General features: G+C 42.2%; 1 protein-coding gene across 4 annotated transcripts in view; it reads left to right on the top strand.

The window, feature by feature from the left end:
* The window catches only part of GALNT13 (polypeptide N-acetylgalactosaminyltransferase 13), a 492,985-nt gene that overhangs the window by 159,925 nt on the left and 308,215 nt on the right, over positions 1-24,845 (top strand). For 2 of the 4 annotated variants that reach the window (XM_045032701.1, XM_045032708.1), the window contains exon 1: positions 6,084-6,246. The exons of the other annotated variants lie outside the window; for them this stretch is intronic. The gene's annotated coding sequence lies outside the window, so the exon portion shown is untranslated. Of the gene's footprint in view, positions 1-6,083; positions 6,247-24,845 lie in introns of those variants that run through there. 4 annotated transcript variants of the gene reach the window in all.

The following is a 24,845-nucleotide window of genomic DNA, read 5'->3' on the forward strand; positions in this document are numbered from 1 at the left end:
TGGGTTTGCGCTGCCCCAGGAGCTCACAGCCCCACCGCCCAGAGCACTGCGCCAGCGGCGGAGTGAGCGAGCTGAGGCTGCGGTGGAGGGAGGACAGCAGGGGAGGGGCTGGGGGTGAGCCTCCCAGGCCAGGAGCTCAGGAGCCGGGCAGGATGGTCCTGCGGGCCGCATGTGGCCCACAGGCTGCAGTTTGCCCAACCCTGTTTTAAGAGGTTCAGTGGGTGATGCATGTTTATGGCCACTGGAAAGGAAAGTTGGTGGCAGAAGAGCAGAGGGTAAGAAAAAAGAGATCTTGGATGGATGATATGGTATCCTGGGATGATCAAAAGGACTATTAATCCACAAAGATATTAGCAGAGGATTGTACAGAATGGACTACCGTGGTTGTAAATCTTCAACAATGGAGATACCACATAAAAAGAAGAGGTGTTGGAAAGGATATAATCTTTGGTTGGATATTTTCTGTGTTAGGAGTTTTTGGTGATCATTTCTATAATTTATGCTAAAGGTCCTAAAATCCAGGATAGTGTTTTAAAAAAAAATTCTTTATAATGTTTCAGAATATAAATAAATACATACATCAGCAGTGGAGGGACAGGGAAAGGACAGGGAGACAATCCACATCCAAAGATGAAGAGTCGGGTCTATCCAGTTCATTGTTAAAGGGTGTGACGGTCCCCACCCCTAGGGTCAGGGCCGCGTGGCCCATTGGTCACAGTCTATAAAGCAGCCCTTCAGTGCAGGGTAGCATAGCCTAGTGGCCAGAGTCTATAGAGCTGCCCTTTGATGTGGGGCAGCAGGGCCTAGCAGACCGAGTCTATAGCATTGGGGTGCCCCTTATGGGGTGTGGCAGCCCCAGGCCCACCCGACTCCACCGGACCCCGACCCAGGGCCCTAACAGTGGCATAACGGCTTGCCACTGATGCAGCAGGCGGGTCCTACCGAAACACACTGAGTTTCCCCAGGGGGGAGGTACCACTCCATCACCCTCCCTGGGTCACTTCCTACCAGAGACAGTATTGGGGTTTCCCATGAGATGTTGGGTCCTCTGTGTTTGGTAGGGCCAATCACCTCCAAGGGTTCCTCCAGTCGCCAGGGTGCAGGCAGGCCATGGATGGCTTTGATTCCCGGTGCAGTCAGGGGCTGTGGCTGGCCCTCCACAGGAGCTTCCCAGGCAGGTCCTTCCCCTGCAGCCTCCAGCCCAGAATGAGCTGGTCTCTCTCCCTTTATAGTACTAGAGCACTTGGCGCATGCCCAGTCTTGCCAGGGAGGCAGGACTTCCGCTGTCAATAACATGGGCTTAACCCTGTCTGGGCTAGTGCAGGGTAAGCAGACCCCAGCACAAAGGGGGACAGGGAAAGGTAACATGTCCTCCCTGCCCCAAGACATCAAAGACTGCAACAACTCCATAATGAAGCTGTCATCCACAAAGACTACAGGAAACCTTATTCTTCCAAGGAAGCAGAACGGGTAGCAAAGCATCCCATACCCACCCCACACGTGCCACTTTCAGAGGAAGTGTCTGAGTGAACTTCATCACGGACACACCTCTCTTGCCCTTAGATGCATATAGTAACCCACATTGTCATTGTGTGTGGGAGACAGAGGGACAAGATCCATGGACAGCCTGTCACTGTCAGGGCATCAGGCAGATTTCATTTGCATGAACTCCCCAGCCTAATGTAGGACTCTGAAGGTCCAGATCAGTAGGTGGCTGTTGTACTGCTCAGTGCCTCCTGCCATGTCAGCATGATCCTTCTGAGGATCAGTGAGCCCAGCATGAAGTATCTCTATACAGGAGTAATGACTGTCCTTCAGAATTTGACTGCAGTGTAGATGAGATCAGCAAACCGTTTCACATAAGTGACTGAATGCAGTTGTCCAACAATAATGACACTTGGTCACTACTCATGTAGCCAAATTCAAGTCCCCTGGATCAGCCAGGAAGTTATTGGCTATTCTATAGTAAAATGAGAACTACTACTTCACCTTCTCTCCTGTCTGAGTGGGTAGATATGTCATCTGGGAAAATCATAAGTAAATCTTTCCCTCCACCCTCCCCTAACTGACTTTTCTTAGCTTAATTGGTCTAAGTATTTTATGTCCTTTGTGTTTTTAAAGGACATAAAATATTATTAGCTAGGATGGGTAAGAATGGTGTCCCTAGCTTCTGTTCGTCAGAGGATGGACATGGATGGCAGGAGAGAGATCACTTGATCATTGCCTGATAGGTTCACTCCTTCTGGGGCACCTGGCATTGGCCACTGTCGGTAGACAGATACTGGGCTAGATGGACCTTTGGTCTGACCTGGTACGGCCATTCTTATGTTCTTAAGAGCTACTTTAAGTGAAAATCACTCCTACTCTAAAATTAATGACAAGTCACAGGTAATGAAAAACTACACTTTAGACACTCCGATAAAGTCAAAAACAACTTCATTGAGAAGAGTATTGAAGTAATAAACTTGTAATGTCAGCAAGATGTGAGCCCTTTATTGGAGAAAACTCATGTACTCCTTTTTAACAACTATGTGCCAGTTATACACGTGAAAATGCATTGTGTATTTACAGAATTCTAGCATCTAGTTTTTGGTTTTACTCTTAGTAATATTTATTTTACACTACAAGTAAACAGAAGTTTTGTATAGGATTTCAATGGGGTTTTTCTTGGTAGTGAAGAAATAGTCAAAGATAGTTTCTCTAGTTAAAATGTACGGTAACAATTATTTTCCCCAACCCCCTGAGGAAAGTCAGATATACTTTCTCTGTGGGAGATCCCTACATGACTATTAAGCTATGAAGTCAAGACTATCAATTTGAATGCAGGAAATTTTTTTCTTTTAAAAGTGAGATTTTACTGAAAATGTATCATTGAATCACATTGAAATTTTCTTAATCACAAGAGAGATTTCATATGTTTAAGTGTGATGATACAAGAAGAGATTTAAAAAGTCAGATTGTATAGAATAAACTATATTTTTCCATCAATTCATAAATAAATTTGTTAATTAATCCCAATTTACTCACACAATTAAATAATCACAATCACACTGTTAAACAATAGAATACCAATTGAAATTTTATATATTTTGAATGTTTTTCTACATTTTCAAATATATCTTTCAATTACAGAGAATACAAAGTGTACAGTACTCACTTTATATTTATTACAAATATTTGCACTGTAAAATGATAAAAAATAGTATTTTTCAATTCCTCATACAAGCAAATCTCTTTATCATGAAAGTGCAACTTACAAATGTAGTTTTTTGTTACATAACTGCACTCAAAAACAAAACAATGTAAAACTTTAGAGCCTACAAGTCCACTCAGTCCCACTTCTTGTTCAGCCAATTGCTAACAGAAATAAGTTTGTTTACATTTACAGGAGATAGTCACCTGAAAGTGAGAACAGGCATTTGCATGACACTGTTGTAGCTTGTGTCGCAAGATATTTACATGCCAGATGTGCTAAAGATTCATATGCCTCTTCATGCTTTTGCCATTGTTCCAAAGGATGTGCTTCCAGGATTGTATGTCTTCTGCTCTGTTTTACCTGCATTCTGCCATATATTTCATGTTATAGCAGTCTCGAATGAGGACCCAGCACATGTTCGTTTTAAGAACATTTTCATTGCAAATTTGATGAAATGCAAAGAAGATCAGATGTGAAATTTCTAAAGATGGTTATAGAACTGGACCCAAGATATAAGAATATGAAGTGCCTTCCAAAATCAGAGAGGGATGAGGTATGCAGCATGCTTTCAGAAGTCTTAAAAGCACAACACTCTGATGCGGAAACTACAGAACCCAAACCACCAAAAAAGAAAATCAACCTTCTGCTGGTGGCTCCTGACTCAGATGATGAAAATGAACATGTGTTGGTCCACACTGCTTTGGATTGTTATTGAGCAGAACCCATCATCAGCATGGACGCATGTCCTCTGGAATGGTGGTTGAAGCATCAAGGGCGATATGAATCTTTAGCACATCTTGCGATGCCAGCTACAACAATGCCGTGTGAATGCCTGTTCTCACTTTCAGGTGACATTGTAAACAAGTAGTAGGCATTATCTTCTGCAAATGTAAACAAACTTGTTTGTCTGAGTGATTGGCTGAACAAGGACTAATTGGACTTGTAGGCTCTAAAATTTTAGTTTTGAATGCAGTAGTTTTTTTTGTACACAATTCTACATTTGTAAGTTCAACTTTTATGATAAAGAGATTGCTCTACTGTACTGGAAAGGGTGAATAATATTTTTCAATTTCTCTTGTTTTTTACATTGCAAATATTTGTAATAAAAAATAAATACAAACGGAGCACTGTACACTTGGTATTCTGTGTTGTAATTGAAATCAATATTTGAAAATGTAGAAAACATCCAAAAATATTTAAATAAGCGGTATTCTATTTTAACAGCACGATTAATTTTTTTAATTGCATAACAGCCCTAAAATTTTTGTGAATAGCCTTTTTTTTCATTACTTAACTAGATGTATAGAGGGTTAGTTTTTTTTCTGTCATGCTGTTAGTAAATTATTCATGAGTCATTTTATCACCATTCAATTGGTTTTCTGTTATCCTAGCTCTGAAATAGGCTAGTACAAGATACTTAAGAGAAAGGTGTGAATCCTACTCAATGGATATGGCAGTAACATGCTTCCATGTGGGGCTCCTTCCTACCACCAAGCAAGGGGAAGTCAATATCTTGTAGACTGTCCATTAGGTGTCTTTTTTTTTTAAGTCTTAACTTGACTGACTGCAGATGAGTACCTATTTATAAACCCTACCAAGGAATTTGTTTCAAAAATATATTGTAGCAGTGAATTCCACATGTTAATTTATTTGTTTTACATGTTACCATATAATTTCATTGTGTGTCTCGTATTTCTATTTCACAAGATGGATAATAGGAGCACCCACATGACCTTTGCTATATTATCATTTTACATATGTTGAAAATGTCACCTTCTGTTCTTTTCTAGAAGCCAGACAGCCTTCTCTTTTAAGTGTCTTCCCTTCCATGCATCTTCTAACTTTCCTTATCCTCCTCTGGCCCTTTTCTTTGTCATCTCTATCTGAGATGGAGGTAGTATTCAAGGCGAGGGCATGCCCTCAGCATATACAATGATATTAAAGTACTTACACAACCGTATTTCTCTGTATCTTACTGCAACCTAATCGCTTATATGCGTGTTTTGCCCCCTGTCCACACGGATCCCGAAGTCTTTTGCTTGAGCGGCTACAGGAGTTAGAATCCAGCCTGATGTAAGAGTAGCCCAAGGCTGACTCCGGCTGGCACGTACCCCCTTTGCTCGCCGCGCGGGGTGTGCTCCCCCCCCCTCCCGCGTGTTAGCGGCTCCAAGACACGCGTGTACGGGCGGCCAGGCGCAGGGAGGGGAGTTTTCCTGAAGTTATGCGGGAGATTTGGCGGCGTCTCGCTGAGCAGTCGCAGCAACCCCCCCGGTAGCAGCGGGGCGAGGCTGTCAGACGCTGCCTCACAACACCCGCGTCGTGGAGGGAGGCGCCCCAAGCCACGGAAACGCGCTGACAGGCGCCCGGGCAGGCAGCGGCTCCCGCCGTTACCCGGGGCGGGGAGGACGCTCCCCCCTCAGCCCAGCGCGGGCTCGGGCAGCGCCCTGCTGGGCTACGGCAGCTGCGCAGGGCTTCAGCGAGCAGAGCAGCAGCCCGAAGTTTGTCCCGCTCTGCGGGAGGCTGCGCCCCCGACCAGCCCCACCCAGCCCGGAGCCGCAGCCCCACCGCGGCCACTCTGCGGCTCTGTCTGCCCACGTATCGCGGGACTTGGGCGCCCCGCTCCCGCCAGCCCGCACAGCCCTCGGGGAGGAGGGGGCTAGTGACGTACAGACCCCAGCCCCGTGCGTGCAACCCCCCCCCGGGAGCGGGAGCGGGAGCTGGAGCTGGAGCTGGAGCTGGAGCCGTTCGCGGCGCCGACACGCGCGGGGGGAGGGAACTGGTGACGTAAGGTGCCAGCCCCGTGCGAGCCCCCGGCTGCTGCGATAGGCGGAGCGGATCGGGGGCGTGGCCGAGCCGCCGCCGCCGCCGCCGCGGCTCAGCCAGAGGTGACAGTGCGCCAGGCGCGCTCCCATCACCTCTCCTGCCTCCTGCGTCCGCCTCCAGCCCGGGGCTGCGAGATGGAGACGCCGCTTGTGGACGAGGAGAGGCCGGAGCGGGGCGCGGCCCCGGGGGGCGTGTGAAGCCCTCGCTCCCCGCCGAGCGGAGTCTAGGTGAGCCCTGGCGGCAGCGCGCGGTGCCCCGCTCAGCGGGCTGGGGAGGGCGGCGGGCGCCCCGCAGCCGCGGTGCGGTGAGTAGAGGGGCTGCCCCGGCGGCGCTGGGCGCTCCCAACTTTCTGCGGGGGCTGCCGTCCGGCCGGGCGCCCCTGGCTGCGGGAGGAAGGTGCCGGGGCCGTAGCTCCTGGCGGAGGCTGAGCTGATGCTACAACAGGGCGGTTTGCGGAGCCTCAAAGCCAAGCGGCGGCGGCCGCAACTTTCTCGTGGGTTTGTGTTGCCTGGCCGGGGGAGGAAGGCGGCAGCGCTGAGCGGCGGCATCGGGTTGGCATCTGCCCCTGCCCGGGTGCTTAGAGGCGGCCTGGAGGGGTGGAGCGGCGTCCCCCGGCGCCCGGAGGAGCACGGCAGAGGGCATCTTCTTTCCGAGGTGCACGGCGGGCTGCGCTGCCTGGCAGCGGGCGGAGAAAGTCTTCCCGCGAATGCTGCCTGACAAGCAGATGGGGCATCTTCCTTCCCAGCCACCCGCAGCACAGGGTAGGGGATGGTGTGTGGGGCGGGGAGAGTTGCAGCCTAAGAAGGGGATTGAGGTGTGGGATTAGGCTTCTTTATCCTCAGGGACATTTATTACCGCTGCCTGGCAGAGAGGGGGGGCGTCTTCCTTGCTCAGCTCCTTGATGCACTAAGTATTGCTGATGGGATTGGGTTTTATGTCTGTACATGCTGCTGAAATCTGCTCCTTGCCAGTAGTAGTTTGTGGGCTGTAGAGAAGGGTGGGTAGGTGGAAGAGGGGGCTCAGGAGAGACTTGTTTGCTTGTATCTTCACTGAGATGCTGCTACTGTGGAGGAATTTCAGACTCCAGAGAGAACCTGTCCTGAGTTTTCTGATTATGATAATTATTGCAGTTATTTGCTGAACAAAACAAAATACATGGCAAAAAAAGATGCAGAAACTCAGAAGTCGATTGTTGCCCTTGTATACCTACTTCCTAACACCTTTTATTTTTCTGTGTTCAACTTTCATTCTTTTAAATATTTAATGTAAAGACGTCTGCCTTTTTGCTGTTCACTGTGCAGCAGTTGTACAATGTGGTCCTGAAACTAACAATTTGGGCAGATTTCCTGCTGTGCGGAAAGAGAAGGGTGAGAGTGCAATAGAAGTCAGAGCCAGGAAACAAACTTGTATGTAAGATATAGAAATAATTGAAATCTAGGGCTGAGGGGAGGGATTTTGAGAGGTCATCTAGTCCATCGCCACGTACTGAGGCAGGAACAAGTACACCTAGACTGTCCCTGATAGGTGTTTGTCTAACATATTCTTAAAAATCTCCGATGATGGGGATTCCACAATGTCTCTTGATAACCTACTCCAGTGCCTCACTATCCTTATAGTTAGAAGGCTTTTCCTAGTATGTAACCTTGCTGCAGATTAAGTCAATTATTTCTTGTCCTACCTTCAGTGAACATGGAGAACATTGATCACAGTCATCTTTATAACAGCTCTTATCAGGTCCTCCCTCAGTTATGTTTTCTCAAGACTAAACATGCCCAGATCTCTTACCCTTTCCTATTTAGTCAAGTTTTCTAAATCTTTCATAATTTTTGTGCTCTTCTCTGGACTCTCTCCAGTTTGTCTACATCTTTCTTAAAGGATGTAGCCCAAAACTGAACACAGAACTCCAGCTGAGGCCTCACCAATGCCAAGTAGAGCAGAATAGTTATTTCCTAGGGCTTACATATGACATTCCTGTTAATATACCCCAGAAATATATTTACATTTTTCACAACTGCATCATATTGTTGACTCATTCAATTTGTGATCTACTATAATCCCTGGGTCCTCTTCTGCAGTACTGTCTAGCCAGTTATTTCCCATTTTATAGTTGTGTCTTTGATTTTTTTTTCCTTAGTAAGTGTAGCTTTGCGCTTGTGGTCATTGAATTTCCTCTTGTTGATTTCAGATCAATTATCCAGTTTATTAAGGTCATTTTGAATTCTAATCCTGTCCTCCAAAATGTTTGCAGCAACCTCTCCAGCTTGGTATCATTCACAAATTTTATAAGCATATTTTGTCTCCAGGAAGGAGCTCTCTGGGACCCCACTAGATAAGTCCTCCCAGTTTGACAATGAACCATTGATAATTACACTTTGAATATGGTTTTTCAACCAGTTGTGCACCCATTGTATAGTAGTTTCATTTAGACTTCATGTCACTAGTTTTCATGAGAAGGTCATGTTGGCTTATGCCCTACTGCAATGCTTTACTAAAATCAAGATATATCACAACTACTGCTTCCCCCAATGAACTAGGCCAGTAACTGTCAAAGAAGGCAATTAGGATGGTTTGACATGATTTGTTCTTGACAAATCAATGTTGGCTATTCCTTAACCCTATTATCCTCTAGGTGTTTATAAACTGATTTGAACAGTATCTTTCCAGGAATTGAAGTTAGGCTGACTGATCTGTAATTCCCCGTGTCTTCCTTTGATCCCTTTTTGTACATTGTACTAAATTTGCCCTTTGCTAGTCATCTGGGACCTCACATTGTTTCTCCCTGGGAAATAATCCTGCCCATGCTCAACTTGTTCTGAAACTCTTTATGCTGAAGCAAATACTGGACAAAACATTAATACTTTGTTTAAATTATTTTAAATTATTTTTAGTTCACAAGTACCATTTAATTTTTCAATAGTGGTAAATTGACACTTGTATAACTTACCCTCAAAATTTTAATGGCATCCACAGTCCTAAAGATGGTAAAAATGTAAAGCAGGTGAGATACTCCTGTGCCAAGATAGTAGACAATAAGAGACTACCTTAGTGAGTTGCTGGGAATATAATATATGGCAAGATATTTGCAAGAACTGATCATCTGCCATATCACTTTGCTGAAAGTGTAATATCTACCTCGTTGTGGCATTTGGGGTTTGCGACATTTTTGTGTGGGAGAGTTCTAAAAGTGTACTCACTTCATAGTGACCAATTGTTTCACTTGATGACAGCAACATTGGGAAGAGGGAAGTATTTGGATTAAGACTGTCTGTCTGAGAACTGGGAATGAAGCAAGTAACATAAGTACAGCTTGAATATTATTTGTAAATCCTACCTTCATTCTGTTCTCTCTACTTTTTTAATGACTTAAGCAAAGTGGATGTAAAATGCTACCATTCTGATTTAGTAGCTTTTTATGCTCACTTTGAATGAGTGTAAATGCCCAAACAACGGGGCAAAAGAGAATCTGGCCTGTGTTTTCAAATCTAGGTTTTTGATTCATCACATGATAAAGCGACGAGTCAGCTGTAAAGCTCAGATACAGAATTCAGGTTTACATGCCAGCTATTCTTCCAAGGATCAGGTTAAGTTTGATTTCAAGTTAACTGGATATAAATTAATTTAAATTTGTTAGAAAATACTTATAATCAGTTTGGAATAGTAGAGGCAGAAGCAGCAGCTGGAATTGCCATTATTCTTCCTTTGTTGCAAAATGAGGAGAATGAGAATATTTGTTTGGGTGTTTCTGAATGGCTGAAAATAGTAAACAAGTAATAATTGAGAGTAAGGCATGACTAGAATTAAATACTTCACAGGAAAGGAAAAGGGTAGGGTCATTTTAACTGCTTGGTGGCTGTTGAACTCCAAGCAAAGAGATAAGCAGAACATTTACATTTTCCCATGAAATCTCTGTTTTCCTTTGTATTCTCAGTTAGTAGCACAACCTCATTTTAGCTCTTAATAAACCAAAGGTCTCTGTGTCCTGTGCACATGAGTAGTACCATGTAAAGGTTCTAATGCGTTAAAACTATTTTACTGAGACCCTGTTTTAAGTCACGAGTCTTCACTTATGTTAGACTGCACTTTAACCAGAGTCATTACTACAAGTATTTTGGTTCTTTTATTATTAATGGAAAAAACAGCTTTGAATGTTATACTGAGCGGGTCAAAGTGTTGGGGGTGTGGTTAGAAAGAATGGACTTTAAGCCAAGCTGTTTCAAGTACTTATTTCCAGGAATGAAGACCGACCTAAGTTTGGATCCCCCGACTACCTTCATAGGTTTATTCAGTGATTTCTTCATTGTGGCATTTTTTTTCAAAGATTAAATTAAATGAAGCAGTGGCCTCTCTCTCAGGGCCGCCAGCAGTATTTGGGCGCTGCCCCTCCCTTCCCATGGAGAGACAAAAAGTTGGAGGAGCAGGCAGACAGTGAATTCTCCACTTTCCCGGGGCTGGGGAGGTCGAGCTTCCGCCTTGGGGTGGTGGGTGGCAGGCCCCAGCCACGGGGCTTTGGGCTCTGTTCTCCATCCATGTGGTGGCATGCTCTGGCCCTGAGCTCCCACTCCCCCTCCATCACTGTTTTCCCCTGCTGCCTCCCCAGTGCTCCATCACCCCTGGCCCCCACTGCCTCGTACCCACCTTCCTATTCAGGACTTAATTTGTCCCCAGGCTTGCCTTGAGTGAGTGAGTCTGCTGTGAAAAGTGATATTTGTTTGTATGTTAATATCACTTTTCATAGCAGACTTAGTAGCTAGCAAGTCTTTAAAAAAAGCAAAAGAAACCAGAAAAAAAGACAACATGCAAAGCATCTTATTTGTGTTTCTATTCTGTTTAGGTCCAGTAAAGTATAGAGACCAACTTAATATTATTTTTATTATTGAGTCTGCCAAAGAACCCACAACCCTACATACATAAATTACAATGATTTGGACATGTATATGTGCATATTTATTTGTTTTCCCCAAAGTTAATTAAGTATTTTAAGAAAAAATGGTCAGAGCCAGCAGGGGTTGGTGGCCGCACTATGAGGTCATCAAAAATTTGTTGAGAACCCCTGTCTTGAGCAGTGTTTCTCAACCTTTCCAGATAATTGTACCCTTTTCAAGAGTTGGATTTGTCTTCCATATCCCAGGTGTCACCTCATTTAAAAACTACTTGCTTACAAAATCAGACATAAAAATACAGAAGTGTCACAGCACCCTATTACAGAAAAATACTTACTGTCTCGTTTTTACCATATAATTATAAAATAAATCAATTGGAATATAAATATTGTACTTGGGTTTCAGTGTATAGTATATAGAGCAGTATAAACAAGTCATTGTCTGTACTGACTTTGCTATTGCTTTTTATATAGTCTGTTGTAAAACTAGACAAATATCTAGATGAGTTGATGTACCCCTGGAAGACTACTGCATATCCCCAGGGGTACACGTACTCCTAGTTGAGAACCACTGTTCTAGATCCTCTAGTGTAGTCTTCCAAATCAGACACAACACTGTTGTCAGGTATGTTGTAATTTGGATAGCCTTCTGAAGGCACAAACAAGGAAACTGAGGCAGTTGTGGTAAGTATGCTAATACATACTCTCCCCGTAGAGGAAAGCTACTGAGTTCTTCCTCTTTTAATTTATATGGAGTGCTTATTGAAAGTAGGACAATGTTATAACTGGATCGTCTAGCTGGAGCCTTGTCCTATAACCATGTAATTTTTGAGTCTCTGCTGTATCAGTTTGAGTTTCTTTGCATGCTGGCAAAGCACTTCCTAGAAAGTATAATTAATGAAGGGGAAAGTTTTATAACTTGGTTAAGGTTGGAAATTCTTTTGCAGCTTTAGGTAATGTTTCTTTATTTGTAGCAGTAAATCCTATACTGTATTCTGTGTGAACCAGCCAAAACAAACAAATTAACCACAGTGCGATAACAAACAAACAAGTAAACTATACACACATTGAAATCTATGCCTCTCAATATGTTGACAAAGAAATTTGGCAGCAAAGCAGCAAAATTAGGGACAACACTTAGATATCAGAAACAAAGAATAAGAAACCTGGTAAGACTATTAATATAAAACTTTCAAGTGATAGTCTCTTATGAGACAGTAGAATAAAATGGAACAAATATATTTTTCTTGAAAACATGGTAGAACTAAATTTCTTCCTCTTGAAACCCCAAGATTACTGTATATACTCGTTCATAAACCGATTTTTTCGTAAGAAAGGGATGCACCAGAGAAGGGGGTCGGCTTATGAATGGGTATAGAGAGGGAGAGGTGGGACACAGCCCTTCCCCCAACAGAGGGAGCAAGGAGAGACAGCACAGCCAGCAGAGACAGAAGGGCAGAGATGGGGCCAGAGTCTCTCCGCTTCTGGCCACGCTGCTCTCCCCCAAGCCTCTGAAGCAGCTGAAGCGCCGGGGCTGTCAGGCTGCAGCCGTGCCACTTGGCACCCCCCCCCCCCCCCAGAGCAGGCTGTGGCTGCGCCGCCTGGCCTGCCGGAGCACACTGCCGCCGTGCCGCCCTGCCCAGCCTGTTGGAACATGCTGCAGCCACGCTGCCTGGTCTGGCCCGCCGGAGCAGGCTGTGTCTGCGCTGCCCAGACTGCTGGAGCAGCTTCAGCCAGGTCAGAGACATCCTCCCCTGGCCCTCCCCAGATAAGGTGGGAAGGGATGGGATGGGGAGAGTGTAGAGGTCCTGGGATAGGGGTAGGGTCATGTGGGGCTTGGTCATAGGGGTTACTCCCCTGACTCTCAGCTTCTTCCCCCCAAAAAATTTCCCTACCAGTTGCTGTCCCAGTCCATCAGGGCAAGCAGCTGGTACGCTGGGACACTTTGTTCACTTAGGTTTACCTCTGTGCCTGCAGACGCCCGAGGTAAACAAACCATCTTGGCCAGCAGCTTATCCTGATGGCCCAGGAGCCAAAGTTTGCTGACCCCTGAATTATAGGATTAGTTTATGAACAGGTTATAAAAAAATTTCCATTTTTATTTATCCATCTTGAGGGGGGCTTATTAACAAACCGGCTTATGATCCAGTATATACGGTAATTATTGCTCCAGGAATTAAATTTTCTGTTCAATATTGTGAGAGCTGTATATTTTTAAAGGACCTTTGTTTCTGCATGATTGCTTGAGATATATTACTGAGGATAATAACAGGAAAGAGAGAATATACACTGTAACATACTAATTTTGGAATGATGCAGTTTTGAATTTACAATAAAAACAGTGGGAAGACAGCATTCTAGATCTGGTTTAAAAATAGCCTTGTATTTTCATATTCTGAAGTTACTACTGTAAATTGTTTTTTGATGATATCAGGGTTTGAGCCTAGTTTTCTTAATACAAAACAAAACAAAAACAAACAAAACACCTGATGGTCTCTTCATTAAACAGAATAAGCAAAATAAGCTTTTGTTGTGCTGTTGTAGCTCAACCCATTTTCTGTGTGTCCTGCATGCGTAAGGAATATGACAGTGTCCTTCTGTAATAACTAAGGGCCAGATTCACACAGGTATTTAGGCTCCTAAATTCCATTGAAATCAATGGAAGCTAGGAAACTTTGTGGATCAGGACCTCAGTGTGGGTAAGTCTTATCTTCAGTCTAAAGTTAGTAGCCAATAGTGAGAATTGTCTTTGACTCTTCCTTTCTGAGATAAAATTATCAAGTTTACAGTGCTGGGATTAGGTTTATATGCTCTCATAGCACTGAGGTTTTCCACACTGTTATGGTTTCAGTTTAAGTCTGTAACAAGAGAAGTCAAATAGCAAGGCTTGAACAACTTGATTAATCAAAGATTTAGTCAAAGATTAATATAGCATAATACAGAAAGGAAGGCCAATATCTTGTTAACCAGTCTGGGAGCAGCAGTGCAGCTGTTCAGATGTCTCAAAATTTGAGCTTCACTTTATTTCTATATATACTAAAATTGTGTAAAACTGATGAGGGTTTCACCATTTCTTTATAATACTTCATACCTAATATATCGTTCTTATCTATTGTCTTTGTGTTTTGGGAAGCCTTTTTGCTAAGCTGTTTACTGCAGAGTCTGTGCCAGGCTCCTATTTTGGTTTGATCATAGCATTCCAAAAGTCCGCAAAACTTTAGAAACATCCTGCACCCAGCTATAGCTTGGTACAGAGGACATGTTAGCTAAGCATCAACAGAATTGTTTTTGTTCGTTTTCTCTGGAATTTTTCTATACCTAATGCTGAGTTTACAGTACTTCACAACTCACCTTTTGTACCTCATGGATTTTTTCTTATTTAGCGCCATACATTTTGCAAGACATATTTGTAGTAGCCAGGCATAGTAGAATACCTTAAGGCTTGTGGCCTGAATGTATTTCTTAAGACCTGTTGTCTGATACTGCAGGAGAATACAAGAGTCATGCAAAAGTTACAGCATCTAACTGTAGTTCAATTTTAGAATATGATTTAGCGTGAATATAAAGTATTCTAAATGTAATGTAGTATACTTATTTACTATTAACTACTTTCTTATGTTGGTTACATGATGTCTCACTTTTAAACACACTTATAGTTACAGCAACAAACACATTACATTACTTGATTAATAGTGATATGGGAATGCATATATTTTCTGGTAGATAGCAATTTATCTTCCTGGTTAATAATTCTCTTTGTGAAAGCTCTTTCTCCAATATATCCTGTTTACAAGAGTTAGCTCCACAAACCTTGATAAAGTCTATTCTTGATTGGTAACTGTTCCTATAGCTTTTAGCAACGTACAGTAAAAGCTGTTTTATCTGGCATTTCACCACTGGAAAGCTTTGTAAACCGGCATTTCTGATCTTCATTTAAATTCCAGTTTATAGTCCAGTTGGTGTGGGGCCGGCAGGGGGTTGGGGCTCCAGAGGGGGCATGGGCTCTGGGAGGTAGTTTGTGTGCGGGAGGGGGCTCAGAGAGGTGGGTTGAGGCACGGGTGGGGGTGCGGGGTGCTGGATCTGGGGGCCACTCATCTCGGGTGGTTCCCTGCAAGTGGCAACCTGTCCTGGCCGCAACTAGGCAGAGATGCGGCAGGTGGTGCTGCATGCTGCCCTCACCCCGCCCCGAGTGCTAGCTCCGCAGCGCCCACTGCCTGGGAACCATGGCCAATGGGGGAGGGGTAACAGGTCCTGTGGGCAGCGGCAGTGTGCAGAGCTGCCTGCCACGCCTCACCTAGGAGAAGCTGGGACAGGTCGTTGCTTGCAGGGAGCTGCCTGAGGTGACCATTCCCTGGATCTGGCACCCCACATCTCCTCCTGCTCCCCAACCCGCTGCCCCTCCCGCAACCAAACTCCCTCCCTCTTAGTTAACCAGCGTTTTTCACTTACCAGCACCCTCCATTTCTCCCAACATCCTGGATAAAACAGCTTTTACTGTACATAACTAAAACTTTGCAAGCAGTATTTTTCCCCCCCCATTTTGCCTTCGGTCTGTCTGCAGAGTAACGTGGGGCTTTGGTTTAGTTTGGTCAACAACACTATACCACCTATACAAGCCTTCAACCCACCAATCAAGTATCTCAGTTTCTTGTCCATAGTCTTGCCTGATTGGCCTCAGCAGGAAGTGAGTTCTTCTTTGCCTATGTAGCTGGTTACAAGAGGCCACAGAGCCTCCAATATGATGGTGTGTATCTTACAGGAGGTAGCCATGGGATACTGTCATGGAAACTTGGAGGTGGTGGAACCTGACTGCACATGGAAAAAGTTACTTGATATCAAGGGCTCTGCGTAGCCTGCCCTCCAACTATTTATTTAAAAAGATGTTGGATTTGCAATAACTATATTTTCACCTCTAAATACAGCCATTTGTGACTTTCTGTTTATTGGTGGGCTTATTATGAAAAGAGCATTTCATGTACAATGTTCAGTGTTGCTATAATAGCTTATGAGTGTGTAATTTGAGGATTTTTGACCAGTTTTCAGTCAGAGTAAGTGCGCAGTCTCAAATTATGAAAATGTGACCCTCAGAAACAATCTAAAAAAGAAAAGATGGACAGTGCATCGTAGGTAACGACTGCAATATAGCCTAGGGTAGCAACAGCAAGAAGTGCTATTGCCAACCCATCAACAGGCCAGTTGTGACCTTTATATCAATTCAGCTTTACTTACAGGTTCAATTTTTTAAAAACTTTGTTACACAGGGAATATGCTGATAGGCATTTTGTGCATACCAAAGAAGATAAACGGCTGCATCTACTTACAGGTTATTAGTTTTTAGTTAGAGTGCATGCAAAATAATGGGATGGCACAGCTGGGGTTGTGTGCAGGTTGGCTAGTTTCACAACACTGTGGAACTTTATAGCATCTGTGCTAGTGAATACTATAAAGTAACACAATTGTAAAAGGTAGTGGGGAAATCCTTTGGTACACAGTTGATAACAGTCTGATCTACATTCTCACTCCGATATTTGTCCCCTGGCTTTCCCGTAGGTCATTATCTCAATAGCTGGCTGTTACTGCCTCATTTTATCCCTGTTTGGATGGGCAGTGCACATGGGGTTCTGGCCTGAATCTGTCAAGCCATCAACATTGTGTGTCTGTGTGTTGTTCTAATGCACCTTTGCAGAACATTGAGATAGCACCTGTAATCTGGAGAGCAAACTGAAGACATCACTTCTGCAAGGCACACTGTTAATTGACTGTGACAAGGTAAAGTGGCGTCTTAGGCAAGAGTCTCTTCACCCTTTTTATCACGTGGCTGGGCAGGGTAAAGGAAGAGGAGGCAGGTTTCAGGGGAAGGCTATATCCTGTTTCCCATTGGCTGGTTGAAGCAGTGAAAAAGCCTCTGGAGATGGACTAGTATTTTTTTTTCCATTGAATTGTTTTATTTTTCGTTGCTTATGTCAGAGGCCGGCAACCTTTCAGAAGCCTCAAGTTTCAGAGGGGTAGCCGTGTTAGTCTGGATCTGTAAAAGCAGCAAAGAGTCCTGTGGCACCTTATAGACTAGCAGATGTATTGGAGCATGAACTTTCGTGGGTGAATGGACGAAGTGGGTATTCACCCACGAAAGCTGATGCTCCAATACATCTGTTAGTCTATAAGGTGCCACAGGACTCTTTGCTGCTTTTTCAGAAGTGGTGTGCCGAGTCTTCATTTATTCACTCTAATTTAAGGTTTTGCGTGCCAGTAATACATTTTAAAGTTTTTAGAAGGTCTCTTTCTATAAGTCTATAATATATAACTAAACTATTGTTGTATGTAAAGTAAATACGGTTTTTAAAATGTTTAAGAAGCTTCATTTTAAAATTAAATTACAATGCAGAGCCCCCCTGGACCGGTGGCCAGGACCCGGGCAGTGTGAGTGCCACTGAAAATCAGCCTGCGTGCCACAGGTTGCCTACCCCTAACTTATGTCCTTTTATAAGAAACAATACATTGTGCCCTGAAGAAAAAAGGCCTTAAAAAAGGACTTGGGTGTGGAGTTTGTCCTTTCCCTGGCTGGTGAAATAGCTCGCTATCTCACAATGGCCAACGGCTAGACATCTCGAGGTGGACCTAGACTAGAGTTTCTGTATTTGAGTAGAGGCTGAGCAAAACTCCATATCCAAACAGTCCTTTATTTTAGGATCCAGATTTTGTAAATGGCCTCTCTTTTTGTAACGGGCTGAGCCAAACCCCTGGATTTAAACACCTCCTAACGTTGTGGTTTTTGAGCCCATCTATTACAATCTTTCAACTTAGTAAAACTAAATATTGCTTCTCTGTGGTATAAATTATGACTCTTGGGAGTCAGGGGAACACCTCCAGTGTCTGAGTGCCATGGAGGAAGGCACTGTACCTAGGTAGGTACACCTTTGGCATTTAGGCAAATATGCATGGCAGCATCACTCACTATGCCTTTTAAATAGCATCTTAGCTTATGTTTGCCGTTACTGTGGGGCCAGTGATACCAATACACACTTCTGAGGCTTGGAACACAGCTGGTAGTGTTGACTAGTCAAGGTCTTTCTGTCCCCAGTGCTTTAAGGCCAGATTAGAATGAATAATGGGGGAAGGAAGGAGAGATCCTGATAGTGGGATCTTTTAGAATGTTTTCCAAAGGCATTGATGTAAGTCTCATCACTGGGGCCTCTAAAATCTGCCTTAGACATCACAATACAAAATATATTGTAAGTAAGAGAGAGAGAGAGAGAAGGTAGGTGAGGTAATATCTTTTAGTGAACCAACTTATGCTGATGAAAGAGACAAGCTTAAAAGATCTCACCTACCTTGTGTCTCTAATATTTTGAGACCAACATGGCTACAACACTGCAAATGCTGTAATGAATAGTCCTGCAATGAGAAGAGAATTGCTTAGATAAACTAAAAGGTCTTTTCTCACTCTAATATCTGAGAGTCACAGATGTGAGTTTTAAATGAAGAATAAGTCCATTTTTAAATGTCAAGTAGAAGACTCTCAAGAGGGGAAAAAAACTAAAGAATTCTTAAGATACAAAATGATGTTGATTGACTTTTAGCTAGAAATACCGAATTCTAATTTTGTTGTCTTATCAAATGTGAAAAGGCACTGTTTTGAGCTCTTGATAGGCTGTCAGTTCCACCATAATTTTTGCAGATAATTATTCATAAATTAATAAACTACTTGTGGGAATCTAATGATGCCTCATGCTGTTTCTGATCTATTCCTAGGATATTTGCAGACTATTAAAATGTACTGAGAATTAGTTTCACAGTAACTTCAACATGTCTTAACTTTGGAATAAGAAGTCTGTACAAAACACATTCTACTTTCAAAAAATCACAATTTAAGAAGATAGGGTTGCAAAGTTTACTTATTAATGCCAAATGACCTAGGAAGGTTTCTGGACTGGTTGTTTTGTTTGGTTTGTGCTTTGGAAGCAAAACTGATAAAGTATGAAAGACATCTGTCACATAGAGTGTAGCACACTTTAAAGATACACTAAACAAAAAATTTAATTCTCACTCTCACACTGTTCATTTTAGCCTATGAGATCACCTTTTATGCGTTCATGGCTCCAATATGCATATATTTTCTGTGCAGTTTTCTTGCTTCATATTGTCCAATTGGGAATTGTCACCAATGCACTAATGCCCAAGTTAAATGCTGATGTAAAACTTGACATAAATGGAGTCTATGTTGAGTCCCCTTTCTCCAAGCAGTATTGCGATATTATCCATTCTGTACATTCTGCATCTTCAGTGAATTCCACAACAGCCTTAAGTAGCTGATGGTCACATTAATTCTGCGACTCACCTTGGATTTAAACTGGAAATTCCGTCCTATGACCTTGAGCTCACGTGATAAACTGGACTCTCAACTGCATCTTGTACAGCAGAGTTGAATGTGTAGACTTTGCTTATTTCTCATGCACTGCACTAAGCTGAAATTGCTCTGCGATGGGAATTGCTTGCCCCATTCCTTTGCCATTGACCTCAAACTCTTGGGACATCATTATAGGTGTGCTTCTACGATTTATTAAACTGGCCACTTATGAGACCAGGATCTAAAGCTAAAAATGAGGTTGTTATTGACCCGAAGTCAGTATTGGGAGGTTAAACACTAAGGCAGAGTTTCACGTGGTATTTCCACTAGTTCCTTGTAGATTTGTATGGGTACTTTTAGTATTGAATGCTGCTCTCGGTGTGGTGTGCTTTGCTGGCATAGTCTCTGTATTGATTTGAGTACTTCACCATCACCACTTCTTAAGTTCCATCTTCATTAGCCATCTGCATCAGTTTCAGTGTTGAATGTTGCAACAAAATATTGCTCACAAAATGTGTTTCTGTAGCTGTTGTGTGGACATGCTGTATGGGCTGTTCTTTGTAAAATGATGCAGCATGTTAACACACAACATTGCACACAGCTATTACCATACCAGTGCCAGTGGCTCTCCTGAGGCCCCAATGGAGTAGGGTGACCAGACAGCAAGTGTGACGGGGTGGGGGGTAATAGGAGCCTATATAAGGAAAAGACCCAAAAATCGGGACTCTCCCTATAAAATCGGGACATCTGGTCACCCTACAATGGAGGAGGGGGGAGTGATTTGGGAAAACCTGCAAAGTATTACAAGACACGTCTGCAGATGGCAGTGGGAAGAATTGCAGTGGCAAATTGAGATAGTCAGTCTGCCAGAACTGGAAGACTATGCCTTGAGTGGCATCTTGTATTTAAAATTGTGTTAGTGCAATCTTAAAATGCAGTGTGTCCCAGCTAAATAACGAAAAGATAGGAAATAAGAGTGTTAAGGTCCTAAGAGGTGTGTAATGAGTTAAATTTATTTATTCACTTATCCACTTTTCTATTGCGCCTATAATCCTGAGCAACATATACAGTTATTAATATGTACATAAAAATATCAACCAAATAGAGATCTTCTGCTCTTCCAGATTGTAATTTTTTGCTTCACTGTGTTTTATCGGGGGGAGAAGAGTAGGGTGTGTGTGTGTATGTAATTCATTATCTTTGATATTATAGGGAGATATTAGAAAATAGGTCTCTGGTGAAATTTATAGCTTTATATACTCCTATGTTGCAAAATATATACTGTAGAATGTACAGTTTAACATAGCTGAGTAAGTGATGGTATTGAAATCCTGCCTTTCAGTTGTTTCTGATTGTGAAACCTTTCTGTTTTATTTGTATAGTGTTTAGTATTTTATTATGGATAGAATAAGAATGCTGATTTAGCTGGAAGATGTTGCTACATCCAGTATCCTATGGGAAAGCAAGTATACTTTATTTGTAGTGGAGATATTAATGGTGCACACTTCATTGCGTTTCTTGTCTGGAGAGCAGTTGAGGTAACCTTATCCAGTGTTCCTCCATTTATAAATAACTTATTACTTAAAGCTTTACTACCATATGGTAAAGTGATATCTCCGGTTAAACCAATTTAAGATTACACTAAACCAGGAGAAATAACTGAGACATCGTCTCTGCCTTTTCAGGATAAGCTTTTATGCTTTTAATTTACACACCACCAAGAATCCTGGAAATGATGAACCATTTGCTTGTCATTTTGATTGTGCATGATTTTTCCCTTTAACCCTAGGTATTAAAAAGCTCTTGGGATACCTGAAAGGTTCTACCTTTTTGGTTTCTAAGATGAATCTGAAACTGTTGAAAAGAATCTTGCAACAGTTCTGAAACCAAAACTAAAAAGACATGCTGTGGAAGTCAAAATAAAAAAGATTTTAGTGAGTAATACAAACCTTATGTGCTCATTGAAATGAAACAATACAGTGGTTTGGAAACTTAGCTGAATTCCATCAAAAATTACCTCCTTGAGAAATGCAGCTACCATGAATGGGTGCTAGGGACAAGACTGCTGATTGTTGTTGCTAAGCAGCTGCTGCCAAAGTGAGGCTAACAGTCAAGCTTGAAATAGTCACCTAAGAAAGTATCTCAGAAACGGAAGGCAGTACAAATTCAATGTTGGGTATAGAGGACAAAAATCTAACTAAAATAAGAACACTTTCCATAAAATATGGTTAATCAGATTGTGTTTCCAGTGGGCATTAACTCTTGTCAACATTCCAATAGGCTTCTAATATTAAGATCAAAATAGCTAGAGATGGAAAACTACCTACTAGATTAATTCAACAATAAAGTGGCTGATTTAAATTTACTGCACTACTTTATTATAATAGTACATATAGCATTTTCACCTGAAGTTCTAACAGCACTTTTAATAAACTAATGACAAGAGGAGATCTGGCACCCCAGAAAGGCTGTTTAGTATTAGGCCCATTTTATGGATGGATAAAGCAAGCTACAGAAGGATCAAGTGATTTATCTGAAGTCAGACTCATTTTCTTGTAGGTACTCAGTCTTCTAACTTCCACTGAAATCAATAGGAGTTAGATGCCTGAATACCTTTGAGGATCTGGGCCAGAATTGCCAGGCTGTAACTTAAACCCAAGAGGCCTAACTTCAGGTTCCCTGCTCTAGCACTCAAACTATACTTCCTCTAGTAAACCATTCACATTACTAAATGCTTCTAGTACCCTCAGAAGGTGTTGCTGTGAGTAGTGTTTGTGTCATGCACTCTTGGCCTTGGTTCTGGACACGTCATTCACACAGTTGTCAATTCTCTTATTTGTGTCCACACTGGTAGGAACCATTTCTCAAAGGCCAGCTGATCAATGTCTTACAGAAATCTACACTCTAAAAATGTTTTTAGATACATTTGTGTATAGCTGTTTCTGAACACAACTTTTCCAGGAGGTGCTCGCTGCCCCTGAAGTGATGCCACTGTGATACATCCTCCTATCTCCTTAGCAATTAAAAGCCAGGTCAGAATATAAAATCACGAGAGGGTCTGAAGTTGTTGGAAAGTAGGATAATGAAATATGAAAATGAAAAACTGTAATATAGGATTAGTTGTATTATGGACATGGTTGGAGAACAATCAGGTTTTGAAATTGGATGCTCCCTAAAGGAACCTAGAGTAAGATAATCAACCGGGATGTTCAAAGAAAACTTTTCCCAGTGCTTAAAAGGATGTCACTTTGACTGTTTCTCTCTGAGCTTACAGATAACACTTTAGCAAAATATCATATATTTCATCTTGGATATTTAGTATTTTTATTCACATGATCAAACAGATAAACTAGATGAAATACTGAATGTATAGGCCCTGTTGAGAGGTTAGCAGGCAACACATTGCCTGAATAGAGGAAAGACTACAGCTGCATGCTGCAGGTGCGATGATGATTAAGGAATTTGTCCAAGAGGGAAGTGTGGCTTGGCCCGGCTTTGGGATAATGCCCCTGGAACACTCTGCAGAATTTGAATTAATGAATTCTAGGAACTTGACACTTTAAGTGAAAGAAGAAAATGCTGGCAAAAAAATATTTTTGTATTGACACACTTTTTTACTTTGGCTGCATAAAATACTCTGAAAAATAGGCTCTATGCTCATCCAGTCACAGAGGCACACAACTTTATGAACTTCTAGAAATTTTGGTCTTAATCTCTTTGCCTCAGTTCCTCATCTGAGAATGAAAATAGGTTAATATTTAGAAAAAGTTCAGAAAAGGGCAACTAAAATGATTAGGGGTTTGGAACGGGTCCCATATGAGGAGAGATTAAAGAGGCTAGGACTTTTCAGCTTGGAAAAGAGGAGACTAAGGGGGGATATGATAGAGATATATAAAATCATGAGTGGTGTGGAGAAAGTGAATAAGTTATTTACTTGTTTCCATAATATAAGAACTAGGGGCCACCAAATGAAATTAATGGGCAAAAGATAAATAAACAAAAGGAAATTCTTCTTCACACAGCGCATAGTCAAACTGTGGAACTCCTTGCCTGAGGAGGTTGTGAAGGCTAGGACTATAACAGGATTTAAAAGAGAACTAGATCAATTCATGGAGGTTAAGTCCATTAATGGCTATTAGCCAGGATGGGTAAGGAATGGTGTCTCTAGCCTCTGTTTGACAGAGGGTGGAGATGGATGGCAGGAGAGAGATCACTCGATCATTATCTGTTAGGTTCACTCACTCTGGGGCACCTGGCATTGGCCACTGTCGGTAGATAGGATACTGGGCTGGATGGACCTTTAGTCTGACCCAGTACGGCCGTACTGGATGTTCTAATAATGTTTCTGGTGTACTCATATACTAGGATAATGAATGTCATAGACTGTCCTGGGTAGAAATTAATCCTCTATTCAGTGCAGAGTGTTGAGCATAAAAAGAAACATTGAACAACAGCCTCATTCACTGAGCATTATTCATCCTGTGCATGGAATGCTGCAAGAGACTTATGAAAAAAATTGTCATCATGATGCATACACACAAGGGAGCAAATGTAAGGGTTCACAGACAACTTTAATAATTGCATTCCTTAATTTTTTTTTTTCAGTGCTTGACTTTGCAACCTTGAAATCTTTTACTACATCTGTTTCTTAGTGGTTATTATAGACTAAGCAGGTAGCACTGCCTATGATAAAGTTTGGCTGACAATTCCCATTATAAGATGTTGTTTTCAGTTGCTTATAATTTTTCTGATCTTTAATCATTTGGACTGAAATTTTCCATGCCAGGTGTCTACTTCAGGCTGGATTTCTTTTTGAAACCTGGAAAGTTTTTCAGCCAAAAGGATTCAGCTGTTTCTGAGAACAGGGCGAGGGAAAAATAAGTTGTTTTCCCATTTAAAAAATTCTGGTTTCTCTACTTCTGAGTGCTGGACTTTCAACCTTAATATTCTTTTAATGTACTTTTTTTTTGGTCTGGAATATATATATTATGACACAGTGGTGTGCCAAGGCAGTGACAGGTAAGCCAAGGTCGCTGCCTTGAAGAGGTTACATTCTAAGCAAACAGTGAGTGGTGTGGAATGGGATAAAAAGAGATAGAAGTGCTAGATGCATGCTAAACTGCATGTTAGTTCTATGAGTGTGTATTTGTTTTTAACACTAACTCCTGACAGTATTGTTAACCAGGACACATTGATTCTTTGGGCTACCAGCATTGTTCCAACTTTTTGCTTCAAGCCATTTGTTTCTGATAATTTTAAATACTTTTAAATTAATTTTTCATCTAAAGAAATGTATGTTTTCTAATATAAAGCATTTACAGGGACTAGTAGACACTTGAAAATCCATTAGCTCATTGCCAGAAACAAGGAAAACTGGAATGGAGTCTCCAACACATCTGTCAAGAGGTCAGGGTTTCTGGGGCAAGGTGGGGTGGAAAGAAATACTTTTCAATTCTTAAACTGAAGGAATAGAATCTGTATTCTGTGTTTAAAATGCATCTTACTGATGTTAATGCTTCATGTGTGTATGCTGTTTGAAGTTCAAAAGAGAAATATTGCAAAAAATATTACATGGTTTTCTTTTGTTTTAGGAACTGGTCCTT

This window comes from Mauremys mutica, chromosome 10, assembly GCF_020497125.1.
Source record: "Mauremys mutica isolate MM-2020 ecotype Southern chromosome 10, ASM2049712v1, whole genome shotgun sequence".
In the NCBI taxonomy this organism is placed as follows: Eukaryota; Metazoa; Chordata; order Testudines; family Geoemydidae; genus Mauremys; species Mauremys mutica.